Here is a 25,167-nt window from a genome sequence, read left to right as displayed (position 1 = left end):
TAGTGTGTAGACTCCAGAGTCTGCCAGAACTGGCTTTGAATCCTGCCTGCCCCAGCTGGGTAATACTGGACAAGTTCCTTAAGCTCTCTGTGTGTCCATTTTGTCCCTTGAGGACAGTTGTGAGGATTCAGTGGGTTACAGCTACGGAAGCACCCTAGGGGCTTCGGGCTCTACTCCACACAGGAAGCACACGGGGAACAAGAGCTCTGCCTGGGGTGGCCTACCCCGGGCCAGGCTCCTCACTAGGTGCCATGACGCACATTCCCTTTCCATTTCCATGCAGTCAGGTAATCCTCTTCCTTCCACGGCTAGAACAGTGTTAGTCAAATGTGATTTTTTTAAGCATCTTGACTGAATATGACACTGCATCAGTGACATTTTGATAGCTGTCATTGCATGGTTTAGTTCCAGCATCTTTCAGCACTTTCAGAAGCATCAACCTTTACATGTTGGGGCTTCTCCAGCAGCAATTATAGCCACAAATGAAGAAAAGCTATACATGTTCCCATCAAATATCATTGAGATTTGTGTCACAGGCCTCTAGTGACAAAGACTTATTTAGCTGCTAGATGTCAGCTCTTTTTTCCTTCAGATAAAATTAAACTGTGGGGGTAACCATTCAATCCATGAGAATAAATTGCCTTTCCAATCATAATTCTGTAGAAAATCAGAGCTGGCACCAAATATCTTGACTTCTGTATAGTTTTGTTCTTGTAAGTGTATGGATGGATAGAGTGGGATGCCCCAAAGAAAAAAGAAAAGAAAAGAAAAAAGAAAAGAAAAAAGGAATTGTGGTTTTTGACCAGCTTATGGCATTTCCCTCTGGTGAAATCCTTGCTCTTACCCGCATGCCATCTCAGCCTGTAGCTGTTCTGCTTTCTCCATGACCTTCATCTGAATGTGAAGCTCTGAGTGCTGGTACTTATTCCAGCCAACTCAGTAGGTGGGCCAGGATAAGTTTTATAATTAGTTTCCTTAATGGCCCCAACTGGCCGCTCTCAAAATAATTGTGTTAAATATGGCCTCTTGTGTTATGTGGGCTAAGTCAATAGCTGGCTATCTGCAGGGCTTTAGGACATGTAGAGAGCTATTTGCCCCTGGGAAGAAAAGAGCATCTTTCTGGACTTGAGGCAGGTCACAAAAAGGTACATCTGGAAAACAGTCGCATGTGGCTTAGATGGTTAAGGCAGCCCTTATGTCGACTCACGCTCCTTAGTAGATCACACAGAGCCAAGAGCAAAGATCTAGGAGAGGTGTGTAAGGCAGCCATCCTTGCTTGATAGTTAGGTGCCATATTTAGACATCAATGATATGTGATGAGTGAAATACTGACATTGCTAGGCCTTCGAAAGGGAAAAGGGAAGTGAATCAGAGGGCAGGCAGAGCAAGAAGAATTTTGACCACAGCCAGAAAGAAGGATAAAAGGAGAGGCAGAGTGTATCCCCACCTGACACGGTGTGCTACTTCGAAGTGTGGAACATGGTTTGGATGAGGTAGGCTGGCAGAACTAGCCAGAGGGCCCCTGAGTGGACCCACATAGCCGAAAGCTCTAAGGCAAGGTGTTCCAGAGCCATGAGAATGAGAGCTAAGGCCATGTGGGGGTGTTTCCCTTAGGGACACTGCCCATTGAAAATTGCTAGGTCCTCCCCATTTAGTTTCATCTCTAGGCCCACAGCTGCTCACCTCTAGGCCCACAGCTGCTCACCTCTACTCAGTCAGGAAGGCTGGAGATTGGTGTAGAACTTTCCCTGGAGCTGTCTTCTTAATAGGAAGTCCTAGACTTCAGGGACCAGTTGCAGGGGTGCATCTGGTGCAAGGAAACAGACGCTTTCAACTTCTACTTCGTATCTTGATACCGGAGATCATAGAGATGGAAAACAAATGCAAATCCCACTCCATGTGGTATGTCTGGCCACCTTCATGTGGGCAGTAAGAACTGGTGGAACCCCAGTCCAACACTGGTGGAAACGCGGCAGGTAGAGCAAGGCACTTGTGCACGGATGGATGGATGGCATTTATGCTTCTCTTCTGTGTGGTATTCATTGTTGTCAAACACAACGGAGTGAAAGCTGCCCCTCCCAGCCCCGACTGGAGTTTGTGCAGTGTGTCTGGGCCTAGAGCAGGCCTCCTCCTGGGCCGCCTTGTGGGCTGCCTGTGTCCTGAGAACACAAATATAAACCTCGGGCACATGAGGACATGCACAGGCCGCGGAGCCTGTCAAGGGCTCTGTCATGTTCCGAACGAACAGATGTTTATCCCACAACATTTTTCTTCTTGGGGTTTGTCCAATGCCTTTAAAAAAAAAAAAAAAAAAAAAAAAAGCTGTTTACTCTAATTATTCCCTTTTGCTGCCTTTGCTTGTTTTGCTTTGCTCTTTTCTTTTCCCCATACATTAAGGACTATTCGTGTGAGGAAATTCTGCCCAGCTGCTTTCTGGAACAGGCCATTCCATAGCTTAAACCAGGAACCCTTTGTTCTTGGATCGGAGTGGAACTCAGATTGCCTTGTCACATGTATCTTGGCGCTTCTTTCCTGCAGTTTATAGGCTTTTTAAAATCTATTTCCTTTCTACCCCAAAGATGATCAGCTTCCATAACTTTTCTGAACATAAGTAACTCCAGATCCCTTCCTTGTCTCAGGTTTTCTCCTATGGTTCAGACAGTCCTTTATTAATAAGCACATACCGAATTTCTGAATACCATGGCACTGTACTGGGTATTAAAAGAGAAATTGAATTTTTTTCTTGTTCATTGGTTTGTTTGTATTTCCTTTATTCAAGAAATATTTTTTTTAGTTCCTCCTATGTACCAGGTCTGTGCTGGGTGCAGAGGAATCAGCAATGAGCAAAACAAACACGGTCCTTGCTTTCAGGGAATAACCAGCATGGTGGTGGTGGTGGGGCGGGGAATGGGGGAAGACATGTAAAGAATTAATAACAATTCAGGGAGATACAGGCTGTAAAAGTAGTGCTCAGGGTTCTTTGAAGAATGGAAAGAGTGTTAATTGGTCCTGCCTCAGGCATCAAAAATAACTTTGCAGAGTACCTGACATGTGAGAATATTCCAGAGAGGGCAGCATATCCAGAGACAAGGAGGTATGAAAGTGTGTTTGGAAAATGATAGTTCAGTGGGTTCAATATCTAGAGTGCAAAAAGAGAGGACAGAGAAGATGAAGCTGGAAAAGTAAGATGGGTAGCCAGGTGGCGAAGGTCACATGACATGACACATTTAGAAATCTAGAGTTTGTCTTACAGAAGATGGGGGTGGGGATGTGAAGGGCTTTTAAGCAGAGAAAATACATACTCAGTGTTAGGAACTGAATTGTGATCCCCCCAAATTCATAATGTTGAAGACCTCACCCCTAATATGTTAGAATATGACTGTATTTGGAAGTAGGGTTTTAGAAGAAGCAAATTAAGTTAAAATGAGGTCATTCGGGTAGGCCAATCCAATATGACTGTTGTCCTTCTAGAAAAGAAGAGATCGGGACACACACACACAGACTGTGGAAAGACTGTGGAAAGACATAGGGAGAAGACCATCTAGCAGCCAAAAAGAGTGGCTTCAGAAAAAGCCAGCCCTGCCAGCACCTTGATCTCAGACCTCTGTCCCCCAGAACTGTTAGAAAAGGAAGTTCTGTTGTTTAAGCCAATGATTAGTGAAATTATTCAATTTAATTTATTTATTTATGTTAAAGATTTTTTTTTAATTTTTATTTATTTATGATAGTCACATAGAGAGAGAGAGAGAGAGAGAGAGAGAGAGAGGCAGAGACATAAGCAGAGGGAGAAGCAGGCTCCATGCACCGGGAGCCTGACGTGGGATTCGATCCCGGGTCTCCAGGATCGCGCCCTGGGCCAAAGGCAGGCGCCAAACCGCTGCGCCACCCAGGGATCCCCTTAAAGATTTTATTTACTTGTGAGAGAGATAGACAAATAGGCAGAGGGAGAAGCAAGCTCCCTGTGGGGAGCCTGATGTGGGACTCAATCCCAGGACCCCGGGATCACAACCTGAGCCAAAGGCAGACACTCAACCACTGAGCCACCCAGGTGCCCCAGTGAAATAATTTTGAAGAGAATATTTACATAGCTTAACAGTAGAAAACATTTTTGGGTACTGTATTCTTAAGGATCTCGGAAATACATTTGTTTATAAGTAATCTGTATTACCTAATGACAGGCCATTTGTTAACCAGTTTGCTAAGTCCCTTTGGTAGATAACGTTCAGTCGGTCGGCTGAGATTCAGTTACTCTGTGTATTCCAAAGTACTTGAACTATAGTACCTATAACATCGAGAAGATAATAACATTCAGATGCTGTTTTTCTTTGCACTTATTTAATCTGTGTTTCTACGCCATGAATTGGGTACCATTAATATTTTCTCATTGTCAGGGGTGAAATGGAGGCTTAGAGAAATTGCTAAATTTCCCAAGACCACACAGCCAGTGAATGTTAGAGTCACATTCTTCTATTTATATGAATCAATGAGCGTTTTCATTAATACTTAGAAAGACTTTCTTGGACCTCATTCAAGAGCTTTTTGCTGCAGAAGAACTCAAGGAACCCAATGTAACACACTTAACACCTAAAAGGTGTGCTTCTGTAGTCTAGACTCAGAAGATACCTTTAAAGAAAGTCCAACACGGAGTTAAACCATTTTGCCAGAAAGGGATGGAATGGCCCAGTAGGATGGATAAATGATATCCTTTCTATCTTTGTCTAGTATAAAAGTTGTATCCTTTGTACCGAATTAAATAATTTCACCAGTATCTGATTTCCTTGGAAGGCCATTGCTCCAGCCTTCTGCAAGTGTAAGAAAAGTACAGTTAGGACTTATATAAACCCTGGCCTGCCACTTCTGGGGGAATTCTGCACATAGCTTGGTGTGGTATCATGGGGGTTGGCCGGTGTGCTTTGAACAGGTAGTGATCACCCCTAGTGGCTCTGAATTTTTTCCTTTCGTTTATTTCTAACTCTCCCCCTGTTTGAGGGCTTTGCAAGGTTTGGGGGCATGTGAAAATGAAAGTTTGTGGCCCAAGGTCCTTACCTTCCTGTTCAGTACATTGCTGGAACTTATTCATATATTTATGATTCTCAGAGGACAAGAAGCGCAGTTCTGAACAAGATTCTGATCTCTGAAGCTAGTATCTTGAATGAACTTAAAGGATCTCTCTAAAAGTTGAATGGCTTCAAGTCAGACCTAAAATGGAGACAGGAAGATATTAGTATCCTCACTTTTTTTTTTCCTCCTGTTTTATCTTGGTGGATATCCGGTAACTTCACCTCTCATCCAGGATAATTAGTGTCAGTTCTAGTCCTCATGTCAGTCAATTCAGCCAGCCTTAGAGCGACACTGCAGTATGGGTTTTGAACAAACTGATGAAAGATTGAGCTTAACTCCAACGTGTGGGCTTCTTATTATCTTAGTACTCATATTAAAGACCTGCCTAACTGTATTTTATTATGGGTTTATTTGAAACTTTATTTTTTTAAAACCCAGGTAAGGATTGTGGGTCATTTTTTTACGGGCTCTTTGGAACATAATATTGAATGAAATTTTCTTTCAAGTGGTAGTAGTAAAATAAACCTGAAATCTATTACTTTGATTGTAGGTGTCTTTGGTTGAGGGGCGAATCACTTCTATTTTTAAAGATGTTTTTGTTTTACTCTAAGTATGTGCAATATCAATGACATTGTTACTTCTTACCCATTCTAGAAGATAACTTGACAGTATGTTAAAAACCTTGAAAAAAATGGATACCTCTTGTTCCAGAATTAATACAGTTCTTACCTAGGTGGAACCTCTTTGGCTTAAGGCATTTATTCACCTGTCTTTATGAGCTCTTCAAAGAAACAGTCTAAATGTCCAATAACAAGGGGTTAGATACGGGTATTATGACCTATCCATATAAGAGAATCCTGTCAGCCATTAAAAAAAAATGACTAATGGCATGGAAATATATTTCTAGTACACGGCATTACAGAAGTCTTGGTATACTGTTAAGCTTTAATAACTTCAGAAGTGTAAATGCTTCAATAATTTTAAAAAATTATTTGAAAGTTTAATTCTTAAAATTTCTTTTACGTTTCACTTTTTGAATTTGGGGTGATTTTTAATTTTTTTGGTTTCAGTTAATATTTATCAGACTAAAACAATAAATAAAAATTAATTTGTTTGAAATTGTATAAGTAATGTATATTTTATAACAATAAGCACAAAAATTATAAAACAAATGATAAGTAGGGGTGATAATTTCTTAAAGCAGACTTTTAAAGTGGTAAGTTTAGCTTGCATGATTCGATTTTTGTAAAAAAATATATTCTTGTATACATTGGAAATAAAAAAGGAAGGCCATACATCAAAATGAATAGTAGTTTTCTCTGGGGTGGTGGGATAATGAATTGTTTTAGTTTTCCTCTGTATTTTTATCTATTTCTCCAGTTTTCTACAATGAACATGTATGACTTTCTATTCAGAAAGTCTTATTTAAATATTTTAAAGAGGAGTCAGTATCCTGACTCCTTTGATATCCAGCGTATCACAGTTAATGTGTATGAAAAGCTAGGAATATTAACTCCATTCACCAAGTGCCATTAAAGTAATTAACTTAACTTTTAATGCTGAAAATAAAGAACAACTGAAATATAAGAAATATTCTTCCTTATAGCTATAAGCTGTTTCTGTTTGATAGTATCAACATTTTCTAGAAGTTATTTTTAGATTTTTGTGAACTACAACAGAATAATATGAACTTCAACAGAATTATATAAATGTAGAAGGAAGATTGGAGGGCTTTTTATTATTATTGTTTTGTGTTTTATGGTTCTAAGCAATTAAACAAGGATTCATGAGTAGAAGCAATAAAGGAAAAGAATTTATCTTTGTAAGAAATTTGTTTCTCTCTCACAGTTTTAAAATATTGTTAAAAGAAAAATCAGTGTATCCATTAAAGGATATACAAATTAAAAAGACATTAAAGTGAAGTAAAAGATATAAAAGGATATACAGTGCAAAGTACATTTGTACAACCCCAGATCCCCTAGATTTGTAGTCACTCTTCTCCCAAAGTAGCCAGTGGACAAGTATGCACATCCTTCAGGAATATACAAGGGTATACGAATGTATCCTTTCACTTGTCTGATATCAAACTATACACAGTATACTGTAGCCTGTTTTTTTTTTTTAACTTAAAAATATAGCATGGAATCATTTTGTATTAAGCCAGATAGGTCCACTGGATGGTTATGACATACTTTATTTAACCACATCCTTTTTGATGAACATGTGAGTGTTTTTGTTTTCACTCTTTTGCCACTATCACTAAATAGGAGTATCTTTGTACTTACACTGAGGAGTATTGTTACAGTGGTCACAATCTGTCGAACAATCAGAAGTGGTGATTCCTCTAGTACTTGATAGTTTTCGAAGCTTTTCTTTTGTATTACCTTATTTGCCTCCCTTGGCCTTCAAAATAGTTAGTTCTCCACTGTTGGGGGTGATCAAGCATCAGAGGCATTTGCAAGGTTGCTGTAGAGATGAGGTCACTCATTTAATGGTCAGGTGCCCTCTGGCCCAGTTGCAGGGAGGTGAGGCAGTCCGTTTGTGCTCTTGCCATAATAAAGGCATATGTCTTTTAGCAGTTGGTGTTTTCTTACTAATACAGACTGAAGACAAGGGAAAGAGGAGGGAAATCCCATTGTATGCTAATCATTGTTCATCTTTAGTGCCCTATGCTCAATTTTAAATGGACTACTCTAGTGAGAATTTCATTTACACCTTGCTTGTGGCGCTTCTCAATTCCATAGTAATTAATAAGTTATATTGTTGATACCATAGCTGGGTCTCCTGGGGTGTGTGTAGCACCCGGAATGTTTACTGATTTTTATGAAGCTCATCACAGAAAACTATAGATTGGGACCTTGTTTTCTTCAGATTTCAGAGTTTGTTTCATTTTCTTCTCTTCAGCTAACTTAGAAACAGTGGCTACTTGATTTTTTGTGTGTAATAATTTTAGAACAAAGGACTTTCTTAACATGTTATATGCTCATCAGAGTTTTGCTCAGGGATGTAATCAAAAGGGAATGGTAAAGTCCCAGAAACTCAGGGAATGAAACATTCCTAAAGATTACCTACCTCTTCTATGTTCAGTTTATTTTGTTTTGAGCTGTGCATTGACAGTATTCAGCATACTACCCTTAATGGAACTGGCCATTCTTTTTTTTTTTTTTTTTCTGGCATCTGATAGTATGATCAGATGAGTATGTTTGTTCAGAGCTTTGGAGAACAACATCTGTGATAAACTGCATGAGTCTGTTCTCCCTTCTAATTTTTTGATGTTCATTGTATCAAATTTTTCTTATCAAAAAGACAAAAAGGTTTTCATAAGAGTCTGAAGGATCTCCTCTGGTTACAGAACAGGGAAGATGCAGTAGTGCTTCGTGGCTGCCACCCACGTTTAGCCCCAACACACCTACACTGCATGTGTCTGCTGCCCTATTCTGCTTCATTGGCTCCTTTGGACAGGAAGAACATCGGAAAAGGACTGGGCGAGAAGTCCAGGGCTGTGGCACTCTGCTTCTACATGTCTTTTTCCTCAGGACATCCTGGGTCTGTTCTTTCTGTCAGCTTATACTTCCAAGCAAAGAAAACCTTGTCTTGGCAAGGTGTGGCTGCTCTCAGAGTACTCTGGATGAGTGAATATGTGTGTGTGTGATGGTGATGGACAAGTGTTTCTGTACTTTCTTACTGAGTAGAAGAAGAAATCAAGTTTCAGGTATTATCATCAGAGCAGTCCAAATGTGTTTTCTGGACAAGTTAAAGCAACTTTTAAAATTTATTTTTTTTAATTTTTATTTATTTATTCATCATAGTCACAGACTGAGAGAGAGAGAGAGGCAGAGACACAGGCAGAGGGAGAAGCAGGCTCCATGCAGGGAGCCTGACGTGGGATTCGATCCCGGGTCTCCAGGATCGTGCCCTGGGCCAAAGGCAGGCACCAAACCACTGCACCACCCAGGGATCCCAACTTTTAAAATTTAAAACCTCATTTATTATTAGCTCAGGCTACTGTAACAAAATACCATAGAATGGGTGACTTAAACTCAGAAGTTAATTTCTCACAGTTCTGGAGGCTGGGAAGTCCAAGTTCAGTATAGTCAGTTTCTGGTGAGACTTCCTGGCTTGCAGATGGCTGCCTTCTTGCTGACTTCTTCAGATGGCAGAGAGAGCAAGCAAGCTCTCCAGATCTCTCTTTTAGGACACTAATCCCATCAGACCTGGGCCTTGCCCTCAGGACTTCATCTCATCTAATTACTTCCCAAAGACCCATCTCCAAATACCATCATGTTGAGAATTAGAGCTTCAGCAGCACATGAATTTGAGGGGGACACAGACATTTGGCTTCTGCCTGAGTTAGCTTTGTGGGGCTTGCCCTCGTACAGGTTATTATTTACTTCTTACAAGGCCCTAATTGAGCAAAAACTAATGATATATAAATACATGACTCTATTTACTCTTAATCCCTTTGGTGTGTATAATTCACAAGCCCCTAGGCCTCACAAGACCTCAGGTAAGGGCCAGGTAGGATGCCAGATTCCCCAGATCCAAATAGCCTCAGGAAGGGGTGAGAATGTTTTAAATTAGCTGTCTGAGATGTCCTAGTGTTCAGAGCAGGGGGACGGTGTACTTGAGTCATTAAAAGCAGCCACAGTGACCCAGCACATCTCTGGTGATCTGGCTCCCAGGTTGTTGAGTTCAGCAGGGAGCAAGGCTTTTGGATCACACTGAGTGTGGCTCTAATGTCTGCAGACTGATTTCATGCTGGGACCACAGTGTCCCTAATCTTTTCTTGGTGATTTTAGATTTTTAACTCAGGTCTGGTTGTTGGATTGACATGATATTGTCATTTCTGTTTGATTTATCAGTGCATCATTTGATGATGAACTGCCAAGAAATCAATGACAACTCTGTATTGCCAGTGAAAATTTCAGGCAGCTTCAAGTATTCATGTACAGGTTGGTACATGACCTTTGGGTTTGCAAGTCTTGGATGTTACCCAGGAGAAACAAAAAATGAGGACAAGATTGAGAAATAGGATTTATAAAGGTTAAGAGAATTAGGAGGATGAAGAGAAAGATTATAAACTCCCTGTGTACAGGTATTTGAATGAAAAACAAAGTATTAAGGGACAGGATCCCTTGCTTTAGAGTAGAATGACACCTTCCAGCCAGTTTATGAAGCACATCTCACTAAGGAGTTTTAATTTTCCCATTAATCTTCACAATAAAATCAGAAATGTGGTTATCCATAGGACTACATTCTAAACCTTTGGGAAGGCCTACTAACCCATTTATTCATTCATTAAACAAGTATGTACTGGGCATCTACTTTGTACCAGCCACTATTCTAGGTACTGGGGAGGTAGCAGTGAACGGAATAGATACGAATTCCTGTTGGTGTGGAGATTATGCCCTAGCTGGGGAGACAGACAATAAAATAAATAAGAACATGGTGAGAGAGCAAGGAAGAGGGATGCAATGTGGGGGTGGAGGCGCAAGATGAAGTTGCTATTTTGGATATGGCGGTCAGGGAAAAGCCTCACCAAGAGAGTGACATTTTAGCAGAAGGAAGTACAAGAGTGAGCCATGCATCTGTCTAGGGAAGGAGAATCAGCAAGCATGGAGGCTGGGATGGGAGTTTACTAAAAGTGATCAGGGATCAGCAAAGATCCCAGTATGGCTGGAGTAGAATATGTGTTGAGGCTGGGGGTAGGAGGTTGAAGGTGGAGTGTATGGGAGTGGGGAAGGTGAATGATGTGATCCATCATTTTAACAAGGTCACTCTGACTGCTATCATGTGGATAGATGAAAGGAGCAAGAGTAGAAGCCAGGAGACTAGTTAAGAGGCTCCTCCAAAGTCCAGGTGAGAGGTGATAGTAGCTTTGAGCTGAATGATAGCAGTAGAAGTGATATTGAATGGCATGTGTCTGAATATGCTGAGGCAGTTGAGGATTTGCTGGTAGATTGGATGTGGAGTGAGAGTAGAACTAGCGTTAATTCCAGGGTTTTCGTTTCTTTGTTTGGTTTTTATGGGTTCAGCCAGAAGAATGGAGTTATTCTTTACTGAAATTAAAAACTCTGTGGTAAAGCAGGTTGGGCTTTGGGGTGGGGCTGGGGAAGATCAGGGGTTAGGTTTTAGATAACATTGAGTTTGAGATGTCTGTTAGATCTCCAAGTGGATATGTCAGTTAGACAGTTGGATGTGTGAATCTGGAGCTCAAGGGAGAAGTCTGGTCTGGAGATACATATTTGAGAGTTGTTGGTAGATAGGTACCATTTAAAGTCTTGATAGTAGATGAGCTCATGTAGCAAGCAAGTGCAAGATGGAGAAGAGAAGACTGAATCTGAGCCCTGGAGCTCCTACAGGAACTAGCTCCAGGCAAAGTTGATTGTCTAAGTCAGGGGCCAGCAAACTTACTGTAAAGGACCCTATAGTCAATAGTTTATGCTTTGTGAGCCAACCCTTCAACTCTGCCAGTGTAGTGCAAAAGCAACCATAGGCAATCTATAAACTAATGAACATGGCTTTGCATATTTAGGCAGCAGGCTGGATTTCGCCCATAGGCCATAATTTGTCAACCTTTGATATGTTCTAGCACTTGTCTTTGTACCAAGACTTTTCCTGCTTTCTTAGACTGTAGACTTTTATTCTAATAGTCCATTTTGAGTAGACAGCCATAGTGTGTGATAGAACCAGTATATAACCTGATACATTAAATTGGTCCAGCCTGATCTAGTCAGAGAAGTCCTAAATTTCAGTATTTTACTTTACTTTAAGTTCTGACCCTTTAGTGTATTTTAATCAGTTGTATGAGGAGAATGCATAACAGTTACTGGAGATAGGAAGACAGTAAAATTGACAAAGGTGAGTTAAAGAAAAAGAAGCCAGTCTGCAGCAAGATAGATTTAGATTGATTTAGATTGTGTATAAATAACCTTAAGATAGTCACAGTTGTTAAATAATTTACCCAAGATAATTCATGGGATAACTACCTTAAAAGATGTTTGTTTTCTTTTGATTTTGTTTTTGTTTAAAGGTTCTTTCTATAACTTGGGGGGTAATTTGGATTTTATAATCCAAAGACCAAAGCATTAAACACATGGCAATGAGTTCTATTTTTGACTCCTGATAGTATCTGTTCACTTAGTACTATGCATTTAAGGTTCCTTCATGGTGCACCTGGGTGGCTCAGTTGGTTAAACATCGGCCTTTGGCTCAGGTCAGGATCCCAAGGTCCTGGGATCCACCATGTCTGTCAGGTTCCGTGCTCAGCAGCGAACCTGCTTCTCCTCCTCCCTCTGCCCTTCCCCTTTGCTCATGTTCACTCTCTCTCTTTCTAGAAATAAATAAATAAATAAATAAATAAATAAATAAATAAATAAATAAATAAATAAAATCTTAAAAAAAAAGATTCCTTCATGTCTTTTCATGGCATGATAGATAATTTCTTTTTAGTGCTAAATAATAGTCCACAATCTGGATGTACCACAGTTTATCCATTCACCTACTGAAAAACATCTTGATTGCTTCCAGGTTTTGGCAGTTATGAATAAAGCTGCTATAAATATCCATGTGCAAGTTTTTGTGTGGACTTAAGTTTTTCAGCTTTTTTGAGTAAATACCAAGGAGAATTGCTGGATTATGCGGTAACAGTATATGTAGTTTTCTTAAGCAACTGCTGAGCTCTTTTCCAGAGTGGCTGTAGTGTTTTCATTCCCACCAGCAATGAATGAGAGTTCCTGTTGCTCCACATCTTCACCAGTATTTGGTATTATCAGTGCTCTGGATTTGGGGTCTTCTTTTTTATATATATATATATTTTTTTTTTTATTTTTATTTATTTATGATAGTCACAGAGAGAGAGAGAGAGAGAGGCAGAGACATAGGCAGAGGGAGAAGCAGGCTCCATGCACTGGGAGCCTGACGTGGGATTCGATCCCGGGTCTCCAGGATCACGCCCTGGGCCAAAGGCAGGCGCCAAACCACTGCACCACCCAGGGATCCCTGGGGTCTTCTAATAGATGTGTAGTGGTATCTCTTTTCCTTATGACAGATCACATGGAACATCTTTCCGTATGCTTATTTGCCACCTGCATATCTTTTTTGGTGAGGTGTCTGTTAAGGTCTTTGGCCCACTTTTTTATTTGGTTGTTGGTATAATTACCTGTTGATGTGTCTTGATTGGTTGATTGGTTGGTTTAGGAAACTGGATTAGGAGTATATTTCCAAAGAATGGTCATTGGAAGTATAGGAGAGCCTTGTGACTATCTAAAGAACTTTGAGTAATAGTAATAGATGTTGAGTAGTTGAAGTTATGCAGTCCTGTGTCATTTTGAGTCCATTACGATGGCTCTAACATAACTGAATTTATCACTATGTATTGCTTATCTAGACAGTAAATATATATCTTTTGATGGTCAGTATTTAAACATATTGATGCCAGCAATAAAGTTCTCACGGACTATGAAAGCCATCTGGGTTGATCTGGGACTTTACTTTTGGACTCATTATTCTGGAGCCTCAAATGGTTCAGTGATATTGGGAATCTTAGAACCTCTTCTGAACTGTTGAAGAAAGAACCAGTGTAAACCTACTTTGAGTTGCATAAGAACTTCCTCTCTCCTCCGTTCAGCCCTTTTTGTTTCACCCACAGCCCCAGGTTGTCTGGAGAAGGCCCCGAGATGTTGTCTCAGGTTCAGAGAGGTTGTCCTCCCAGAATCTGTCTCTCTTTGCTTTGGGGGAGGGTGGAATGTGTGGGAATGTGTCAGAGCTGATGGCCCCCCACTTGGGGACATAGGTTCTCCTTCTACTAGATGATATTGCACGGTCTGTGTAGAAACACATTACAGGGCACTTAAAAGTGGAGTGAATCCATTACATTTTAGTGGGGCTTCTGTCCTGAGGGTCTCTAGATTTCTGAACTATGACACCCATAGAATCATGGTTCACAGCGCGGAGTTGAGACACCACTAGGGCACCCCATCGGCTCCACACAGGTGATAAAACTATTGAACAGAGACATCCCTCCCATGTTTAGAGTCACGTGACATACTAAATGGCAGTGGCAGGACTAGAATTATGGTGGGTCAGTGTCAGAAAGGATTTGGATCATCTGTATTGTAGTTCAGAGTTCCCAGGCTTTAAACAGAGGACCAGGTTGGGTAAGGGGATCCGCTATGGGGTTATTACAAACACTGCAAACTCTATGTACAGCAACTGTTGTTTGCAGACTAAATAAGTGTCTAACATCTGTATGCCATTACCTTAAGAATCAATGCTGGCTCTGCTGTGATTAATACATTGGAGTTTTGTTTTCAGCTGTCATTGCATCAGAAGTATCTTTTTATCATTGTGTATTTTCTAATCGCACAGATTTTTAAAATATAACTGCTGTTATTTGATTAGCCTGACAGAGGCTTTGATGCATTAAAATGTCCCTCATGCTTGAGAAGATTGAGAAATGCAAATCCAGCCCAACCCTCCAACTTACTTTACGGGCTAGGACACTGAAATCCAGAGGAGATGGTCAGTAATAAAGTAGGGACTAGATCCTGGTTCTTGCAGATCCAAAGGGATTATTGTTTTGGTGTTTTTTTAAAAGTATGTCATTGATGGTTCCCATTAATGCAAAGCACTCTTATGAATTAGGAAAATTCCTAAGATATCCTTCTTCCCTCAGTATAAGTGAAGGTCGCATAATGAGGCATGAAACAAGCAAGCCATAGCAACACATTATGACAAAGGCTGGTGCCTGGCTTTACTGTAGAGAACCTGAACATTTCTCCAGCCCAGCAGCCAGCCGCCTTATCATGGAGCCAATCACCAGTTCAGACAGCATTTAAACAAGCCTGACAGGTGTTTGCTCCGTTATAAGCCTTACACAGATTCTGCAGTTACACTGTCAAGCCAGCCGCACGGCTTTTCATATTACTTTTGGATAGAAGATGTTACACAAAAATAAAGTACATTGATTTGTTTGTGAGAGCTGAGGGTAGACGCCAACATCTGTTAACCAAATGGTGATGGTGTACAAAATGCATCTCCTGTTTATGTGTGTGTGAGTGTGCTCTAAAGAAAGGATTTGTCTTTCTTGGGAAAGCCTAATCTCAGAGAGTTACAGTGTAGTTATTTGCTCACAAAGACACACACATACTCTCTTTCCTTTGTGCTCTTATTCACACAAAACTTAACTCCCGGTGTGTTGAGCAATGGTTTGCATTTGAGCAAAGGAGGTAAGTGTACACTTGCTCAGTTGGATCAGTAACTCCTTAACTATTTAGTCTTCTTTTGTAAATGAGATAAATCTCTGGATTACTGAGAACCTCAACCAAAGATCCAGGGCCATGACTTGTGAAGATTAACCTAGACTGACTTGTATTCAATTGCCTTTGCCTCCCTTATTCTAAGGAGTTTCAAAATTTCATGAAACAATTAGTATGTAATGTCTTATATAGAGGAAATGTCTACTATGAAATCAGTCATTGGATGCATCTCACACACTACTTTGAGAGGTGGCTTTGATTAAGTCACTTGTTTTCTTAAGGGTTTATCTTGATAATTTTCTTTCATGGTTCATAACGAGATGGAAGAGATTTATGCCTCTACTGTCCTGAAGTTTTTGTGTTACTCTTTTATCTTTATTGAGGCCAAAAAGAATAAAGTTGTTTAAATCACTGGTGACTATAACTCATTTATGTTGAGAGATGGGTCTTTGAATAGGTTAAAAAAGAATATATAGGCAGATGTATAAGGTGCCTGTCAGCTAAAAAGACCCACCCAGTTTAGAGTAACGTTAATGTATCAAAACCTCATTTCTTATCAGAATGTAGTTATATTAGAACAAAATTCCGGAAAGAAACTCATCTGCCTGCAGACAGAGCCATGCACCTGAACCCCAGGTGGGTGTTTGTGTTTGGGTCTGTTTCTAGGTGGAATGAGCTCATGTTCTCCTCTTACCGCAGAATTGTGCAACACTGACACACACCTGTGTTTTGATCTTTAAAATCTGTCGTGCTTACATGTCAAGCAATTTTAAATAGCTTCATGAATGATCCAGAATGCATGTCTGCCAGAAACATCGTTAGGCACAGTTTTGTAACTGACTTGGACTCCTCTAATTTTAAGCTTGAGTTACATTCAAAATATATTGGGTCTCTAATTCTAGTCATATGCCTGAGACTTTAGTCTGAATGCATATTAGTACCCAAATAATCCCCTGGGTGGGGGTCAATGCATGATGTCTTTTCAGTTATTACTAGAGTTAGTAAGCTTCTTAGAGAGTAAAGCAGATTATTTGGCTCACCACATTTCTTTTATTTTCAGTATTTATCTTAAATACTTGAAGCATTCTTTTGCCCTTTTAAACATCTTTTTCATAAAAGTTATTTTAAAATGGTTCAATAATAAAGTGCCTACTATGACCTGAGTCGCTCTGACATGCAATATCACTGATTTCTGTCTGTAAAGGCTGGTGCATAACCCAAGATAGGTTTAAGTGTGGGAAATGGTAAAGAGGAGCGAAAGGAGGAGAGCTGAAGACAGGGCTTTCTTTCTTTAAAAAAGAATGAGTCATGAATGCAAATTAAGGCATTTCTGTCATGTCTGCAAATCCATGGTTAATTCCTGCTGTAGCCTAGCACCATATTTTCAGGGCAAAAGGTTGATGTGGTAAGCGTTTGAAGAAGTATTTATTTTATTTTCAATATTTTATGAGCAATTTTGGAAACATAACAAAAGTAGAAGAGTAGAATGAACGTCAGGTCCCCGTCATCCTGCCATTCTATCTGTGTCTTGTTCCCCCTTCACTTCCCAGTCCCGCCTCTCCCTCTTCCGCTGCATGATTACCACACCAATCCAAAAATGTGTGGTAAAAATGTTTGTCTTTTAGGGGGACATTTTAGAGGACTTTATCATCACCCAGAGAGAGCAAAGGGGAGGTGAGACAGGAGAAAAGAGTGGAGAGAAGAGGTAGAGGGAGGCAGGTCAAACTGGAACAGTAGTAAAGAAAGGTGGTAGCTTCTCCTCCTTGCTCTGTATTATTTATTGTAACATCACAGATCACAAGGACTTGGACGTTTTCATAATGGGGAAATAGGTGTGCGTAGCTGGCTTTGTGGTGCATGAGCCTTGACTGTTTACCTCTCTCGTGCGAGTACCTCTGCAACTTAGCCCCAGGAAAGGGGGCTACTGCCAAGGAAAGTGGCAGTGGCAAGGTGCAAAGGTCCTAGAGACCCATGGAAGTGGCGATTAGAGCGTCTCAGGGGCAGGATCCATGTCTGTTTCGCATGGCACAGTTGTGACTTCCACTGTGCCCGGCAGGTTTTGTTGAATGAGTGAATTCTTCTGTCTGTAGAGCCCTCTGCACATACAGTTCCTTTCCATAGTGCTTTAAAGACAGAGCAAAGTCACAGGAACAGGTTGTGGGATTCTTTGTGCTTTGAGTCTTTTAGTATAAAATTCTATCTGTCCTATTTATTGTCTATCTGAAATCTAAAAAAAAATTCTTGATAATGGCCTCTGGCTTTTACTAACAGAATTGAAACACACATCCATAATATAGTTATAAGCATTCTTATATAACAGGACCGTTGAGATCATTTTTTAAAAGATTTTATTTATTATTTATTTGAAAGAGAATACACAAGTAGGGAGAGGGGCAGAAGGAGAGGGACAAGCATGCTTCCCAGTGAGCAGGGAGCCCATTGCAGGGCTCCATCCCAGACCCTGGGATCATGACCTGAGCCGAAGGCAGAGGCTTAATCTACCCAGTCACTCAGGCACCCCAGGTTTATTTTGTAAAGATGCTTCTTTACTATCTTTGTAATTTAAAAGGACACGCTTCCTTTCACCCCACCCCTGGCCCAGGCAGTAGACATGAATTCTTTGGGATTGAACCTGAGGGTTGCTTGGTAACAGAAATAAAATGCAAATCTACCATTGATTCTTCATGTCATTGGGTCTATAAATATTAGCAGATTTTATAATGAGGCCTAGTGGATTTTGAACTAATATTTCTGATTTAACTTTGCTATAATGGCACTGTTTATTTCTCCCATTTATACCTGTTTATTACTATATATTCCTGTTTTCCTTTTTCAGAGAATAGTGGATGGGATACCCCTACCACTCTGTAGTGAGCTTGGGCTGGGAAGCTAGCCATCTGACTGCCACAGCCTTTCACTTACACACTCTGTTATCTGCAGCTTGTGAGGTGGATTGAGATGGTTGATATGGACTAACTCTGAAAAGTTGAAACTTGCATAAGATGATAAATTGCAAACATAGAATAGAGCCTAAGTATCTTATTTGCAAGTCTGATGTTTTAATGTCTGAACTACATGACTGGAGGAGCCATAACACAATACCCACCTCATATATCTGCTCCTCACGGCTCTCATGTGATCATTTCTGGGCATGTATCCCTTTCTCCATTCTACCTTCATATTTGTCTATGTCATGGCAGCAGAACATTCCAGCCATCTAACTGGCTTTCCACTTAAAATACGCAGTTGACAACTTCCTTAAGTCCTTTTTTTTTTTTTTTTTAAGATTTTATTTATTTATTTGAGAGAAAGAGAAAACACAAGCAGGGCAAGTGGCAGAGGGAGAGGGAGAAGCAGGCTCGATCCCAGGACCCTGGGAAGCTCAGTCACTTCCCCATACCATGTATAAAATTGAGTTGAAGGCAGCCACTTGATGGACTGAGCTACCCAGGGACCCCCCTCTTATATTCTTTGTGGTGAATAAGCTTGAACATGATTTTCTTTGGAGAGGAAGGAGGAACTCTACAGGTCAGGGCTTGAAAACATATTGGTTATAGTCTTAAACTGTACTGAAAAATGGTTAGGGCCAGTATCCAGAATCCAATAATGGACCTGAAATCACTGAAAATAATTCTTGGATATGGAAAGGTAGAATTTGGCCCATATCTTATAAATAGCTGCCTGTATCTTGTAAACAGACTCAATCAAATGCTAACATCTATTTGTCAGAATTGTGCATACCAGGGACTGAAATGGAAAGTGGACAGAAGCCATCGTGGAACTAGGCTTCCCCACAGCAACAGACCCTGTGGCCCCTTGAGAACTGCCAGCTGGACATGGAGGGCATGGTCTCTGTCATGCTTTCCTTCCTTGCGAGCTCCCAAAGGACATAGAAGCAAATCCACTGTTCCCTGAACTCCTTAGTCCCTAGGCTACAGTTGAACAACAAACATATATTTAATATTGGTTTTTTAATTGCTTAATTCTAAGTTTTCATTGGATACAGATAGACTGGAGTTTCAAATGGTTTTGTTTGGTGAACTTTATTAGTCCTTTCATTAAAAAAGGACTTTTTCCTGTTTGTTTATCAATATTCTGGATTTGTGGATTTACAAATAAATATAAATTATAGTTTTTACTCCCAAGAGGCTTGCAATTTAGTTGGGCAGCTGAGATGTGTCCAAGAAACAATAAAGAACACAGCAGCATATGTGACAATGTTAAGTTGTGTGATACAGTCAGATGTAAATGGGCTAAGTAAGTATGACAGTGAGAGCAAAGGGAGAAGAAGTCATCATGGGCCAGAGTCTTCAGATCCTCGTGTACAGTAATGACACAGAAAATGCTGGCTGGACAGAAGGCTTGGAGATTAGAGATAAACAGAATAGAAGGAAAAGTTCATATCTTCCCTTTGAAAATGGATTGTTGTTAATGCCATTTATGAATAGCCTAAAAATAGGAAGTACTCAAGGAACATTCAACAAAAGAGGCATAAAACCTGTATGCTAGAAACTGTAGAAGGGTAATTAAAGAAGACCAAAATAAATGAGAAATAAATTATCCATGGATTATAAGGTTCAATAGTAAGATGTTAGTTTTCCCCAAGTTGATCTATAAATTCAAGGTAATCCCAGTCAAAGTCTCAGCAGATTTTTATTTGTAGAAATTGAAAAGCTGGTCTGAAATATATGTGTAAATGCAGAGGACCAAGAACAGCCATAACAGTTTTTAAGAAGTGCATGGTTGGAGTAAGGACTTATATACCTGATCTCAAAACTTACTGTAATGTTACAATAATGGAGGTGAGGTGGCATTCATATAAAGAGAGAAAAATAGATCAATGGAATAAAATATCGAGTCCAGAAATATATCCACATATATATGGACAATTGATTTTTGACAAAGGTACTAAGATGACTCAACAGAGAAAAGATAATCATTTCAAAAAAATGATGCTGGAACAGCTGGATAATATAAGCAAAAGATGAACCTCAGTCACTTCCCCATACCATGTATAAAATTAACTCAAAATAGATTATAGACCTAAATGTAAGAGCTAAAACCATAGAATATCTAGAAGAAAATGTAGGGAAAAAAACCTTAGTGACTTTGGGTTTGACAAAGTTTTCTTAAGTATGATACACAAAAGTATGTGAAATAGAAAATAAAAAATCAGTAAATTGGATTTCATAAGAATGTTTGCTCTTCTGGGTACCTGAGGGGCTCAGTTGGTTGAGCATCCCACTCTTGGTTTCTGCTCAGGTCATGATTTTAGGGTTGTTTGGATTAAGCACCTTGTCAAGCTCCATGCTGTGCATGGAGCCTGCTTTATGATTCTCTCTCTCCCTCTGCTCTCTTCCTTGCTCACTCGCTCTCTCTGTCTCTCTCTCTCTAAAATAAATAAATCTTTTTAAAAAGTTTGCTCTTCAAAGACAATGAAAACAAAATGGCAAACCAGCAGACTCAAGAGAAAACATTTTCAAAATGTGTTTGACAGAGAACTTCTATCCAAACATACAACAAACTCTTACAACTTAAGAAGACAATTCAATTAAAAAATGGGCTAAAAATATTTGAACAGATACCTAGTCATTGGTGAAATGCAGACTAGAACCACAGTGAGAGAATACTACCCACCCACTGTAATGACTAAAATTAAAAAGACTGACCAAAACCAAGTGTTGACAAGGATATAGAGGAACTAGAATGTTAATGAAAATTTTAAATGGTACATCTGCTTTGTAAAGCAGTTTGGCAGTTTCTTGCAAAGTTAAATATACACCTGCCATATGACCCAGTAATTTTCTTCCCAGGTACTCAGGTAAAAGAAATAAAAGCAAATGTCCACACAAATATTTGAAGATAAATTTTCATAGCCGCTTTATTTATAATAGTCAACGGTGGAAACAACCCAATGTCCATCAATGGGTGACTGGATAAATAAAGTGTGTTATACCTATACAATGGAATATACTTACTCAGCAATAAAAATGAAAATGTCAGGCAGCCCGGGTGGCTCAGCAGTTTAGCGTCACCTTCAGCCCAGGGCATCCCACATCAGGCTTCCTGCATGGAGCCTGCTTCTCCCTCGGCCTGTGTCTCTGCCTCTCTCTCTCTCTCTCTCTCTCTCTCATGAATAAATAAATAAATAAAATCTTTAAAAAAATGAAAGTGTCTTTGATACATAGAACAGTGGATGAATCTCAAAATAATCATACTCAGTGAAAGAAACTAGACAAAGAGTACGTACTATGTGATCCCATTTATATAAAAGTCTAAAGGATGCAAACTAATCTATAATGGCAGAAAGCAGATCAGTGGTTGCCTAGGGATAGGACTGGTACAGTTGCAGGAGGGAGAGATGATAAAATGTAAGAAGAAACTTTTGGGAATGACGTATACATTCATTATCTTGATTTTGGTGCTATTTCTTGAGTGTAACATGTCAAAAGTCATTAACACTGTTCACTGTGAAGATGTGCAGTTTGTTGTATGTCAGTTATTCTTCAAAACTATAAAAAATGTATTGATTGCTTATTATCATCGTTTTCATTTGATTAATAACATCAAAGAGGTATTTCCAACAAGAGCTCAGTGTCCCATTGATGTTGGCAGGAGATTATCCAGTAAGCCAGGTAGAAAAGCTAAAGCAATCACAATTTGTGGGTCTTTGTTAACTGCACTGGATTTCTAACTCCTGTTTTTAGCTTGTGTTTGCCTTTGTTTCAAAAAAGGTGCTGTAGAGCAATAGTTCTGTTTATGGTACCTATGGAGAATAAATTAGGTGCATTATAAAATTACATTTTTATTAGATTTTAATTTGTTCAAGATGGAAGCCAATAATTATGCACTCTTGAGCCCTTGGCCCTCAGGTGTTAGACAAGGTGCTGGATTGATGCCCTGTGCCAACTGGATGCAAGTCAACCCTCAACAAGGAGACTGGAAGCCTAGTCTCTGGCTTTGCCACTTAATAAACTCATGACATTAGCAAGTCATGTGTTGCAGAGTCCCAGTTTCCTTATGTGTAGTGAGTCATAATAATAGTTGTCCTGTCTGCTTTCCAGAATTGATAGAGTTATGTGACCACTCTTAAAAAGCTGTAAAATGGCATAAAAATGCAAGGGGTTATTGTTCCTTCTGTTGTTATCTTACCCGGGATCTCATTGCTTAATCATTGCTCAAGAAAACCAAATTACATAATCTTTGTAATTAACAAGGAAAAGAACGCTATGTCATAATACTACTTCTGTGTAGAAACAGATGATGTCACTCAAACATATGACACTGTTGCAGTGGACACTCCACCCTGTTCCTTCAAAAGCAATTCTTTCTCTTGTCCCTTTTTTCTCTTCCCTCCTCTGCTTACTTCACTTAGTCAACAGATATTTGCTAAGCACCTGCCAGGTGTCAGGTCTTGTAGGCAACAGAAATAAAACAGGGAAGAAAACAGATGAGTCATTGCCTTCGAGAAGCTGGCATTCCAGTGAGGAGCTGTAGTGCAGTTTGATAAGTGCAATAATAGGAAAAATGGGGGGTCTGGAGCACTTGGGAGGACTCCTGACCCTGATCTGGGGAGTCAGAGGAAGGGACATCCAAATTGTGACTGGAGGATAAGTGAGGGTGTAGCCATGGAAAGAATGGGAAAGCATGCTCCACTTGAGAGGAATAGCCCATGCAAAGCTGTAGAGGAGAACCTGGTGTGACTGGAGATTGGAAGGGAAGGAGTATAGGCAAGAGGTGGAGTTGGGGGCTTCCTGAGATTGTGTTGGAGCCTGGAAAGCCATGGAAAGAGCAGCCAGGAGCCACAGAAGGGTTTAAGCAGGATTGATTTGCCAGTTCCCTGTCTCTGCAGGAGGCTTCCTGCTCCCAGCGCCCAGGTCCCCTGTGGAATCCTGCTGGTGGTCTTCAAGATGAGGGAGGCCACGGAACTACGTCTAGGCGAGATTTTTTTGGATAGAATGTATTTGTGGTAACCAAACCAACTTGGTTTACCTTGTTTGCCGGAGGAAATAGAAACCTCTGCAAATAAACAGTGACTATTATTTACACTGGTTAATAAAACATACTTTTCAATGTTTCCCTCATAGTTTGCTGTGTGGTTGTAGCAGAGACTTATTTTATTTTATTTTATTTTATTTTATTTTATTTTATTTTATTTTAATTATTTGATCATTTTATTTATTTATTTATTTATTTATTTTTAGAAATTTATTTTTTATTGGTGTTCAATATGTCAACATATAGAATAACACCCAGTGCTCATCCCGTCAAGTGCCCACCTCAGTGCCCGTCACCCCCACCCCCCGCCCACCTCCCCTTCCACCACCCCTAGTTTGTTTCCCAGAGTTAGGAGTCTCTCATGTTCTGTAACAGAGACATTTTAAATAGGGATGCTCTACCAGAGAGAAAACTGTGCTTGAGCAGAGAAGACCAGAAAGATTTGAATACAGGGGAAACTCTGAGGTCAAATGCAATAAGATTTTTTTTTTGAATGGTAGAATAATTAATTTCTGTTCCCTTTTCTTGAAATGTCACATTGGCATTTTTAAAACAGCTCAGGGAAGGTGTGCTAACTTTTGCAGGCCTTGGGGATACTATTAAGAATGCGTCTGCAGTTTATGCTTATTTGTACCTGTACTGGTCTTCCTTTTATCTCTCTATTTTAAAGCTGAAAGTTTCTTTGGACAACATCTCACACTATACTTTTCAGATTCCTTGGTCTCTTACAGCTAATAATAACATATAATCTTTACAAAATTTTCCCCAGGTGCCAAGATGGTTTGTTGTTTCTTTGTTTTTATATTCAGAATTCTGTCTGGGGAAAAAAAAAAAATCTCTATAACCTGAGAATTCCGAAGGGCAAAGAGCAAAGGGCTCAGGGCCTATTAGCCTGGGAACAGTTTCCCTCCTGTGGGTGGTTAAGTGGGTGGGGGAAGAGTCTGTCAAGAAAGTCTGAGTTTTCAGGTAGTGAATTGTTATTGAACAAAATATTGGTGTCTGTTTAGTACCGTTCAGATGTGAACAACCTGTGTGCATAAAAGTGACTGTTATTGGATAAAAGGTCTCAGCAAGCATATTTGACACAGGCCTTTAGTCCACTTTCTGGCAGAAATGGGAATGCCAGGTTGAACGGAACACTTTTTTTTACACAAAATAGTTGCAAATCCAGGACTGGATAGTATGGAGGTAGCTTTGTGCCAGTCTAACACACACATAAAATATTAGTTTGAGCAAGAAAAAAATAGTATCCCATGACGTATCCCAAATATACTGCTAGAGCCATTGCTAATACCTAACACATTGGAAGATGGTTTGCTGTAAGCTCTCATACTTTATATGAGTGTCATCTACCATAGCATTGAGCTCTCACAATAGGGAAGAATCCAAAATTAAGATGTTTTTGCATTAAAATTTCCATTTTTTTAGGGTTAAGCATGCACACTGTACTCTGCCATAATTTGACCTGTGTTTGTGAACTTGTCTTCAACTATTTTTTTTAACTATTTTCTTCATCTCTGAATTGGCATACCAGTTTACTAATTAAAACGTAAGCTCCGGGAGAAAGTAAGACTGTATTCTATACTTTTTTTGTTTTAAAGATTTTATTTATTTGCTTGGGAGAGAGACAGAGATAGCAAGAGAGAGCACGACTGGGGAGAAACAGGAGAAGCAAGCTCCCAGTTTGGCAGGGAGCCTGATATGGGGGTCCATCCCAGGACCCTGGGATCTAACCTGAGCTGAAAGCAGATGCCCAACCGACTGAGCCACCTTAGTACCCCCATATTTCTGAAAAACTGCATGGTAGGTAAAGGAGAAAACATTTTTCTTTTTTAAGTTACACTGACTT

General features: G+C 39.9%; 1 protein-coding gene and 1 long non-coding RNA gene across 10 annotated transcripts in view; one reads left to right on the top strand and one right to left on the bottom strand.

Annotated features, from left to right (window-relative positions):
* Positions 1 to 25,167, top strand: part of BABAM2 (BRISC and BRCA1 A complex member 2) — a 402,709-nt gene that overhangs the window by 255,636 nt on the left and 121,906 nt on the right. The gene's annotated exons all lie outside the window — the stretch shown is intronic.
* On the bottom strand, positions 609 to 14,719 carry LOC140601933 (uncharacterized). The gene is made up of 3 exons (XR_012005008.1): positions 14,549 to 14,719; positions 5,047 to 5,199; positions 609 to 4,282 (listed from the first exon to the last, which is right to left on the bottom strand). It is a non-coding gene; the product is annotated as an uncharacterized lncRNA (long non-coding RNA).

This window comes from Canis lupus, chromosome 12, assembly GCF_048164855.1.
Source record: "Canis lupus baileyi chromosome 12, mCanLup2.hap1, whole genome shotgun sequence".
NCBI lineage: Eukaryota > Metazoa > Chordata > Mammalia > Carnivora > Canidae > Canis > Canis lupus.
Note: the sequence above shows the minus strand (reverse complement) of the source record. Positions and strands in the feature narration are given on the sequence as shown.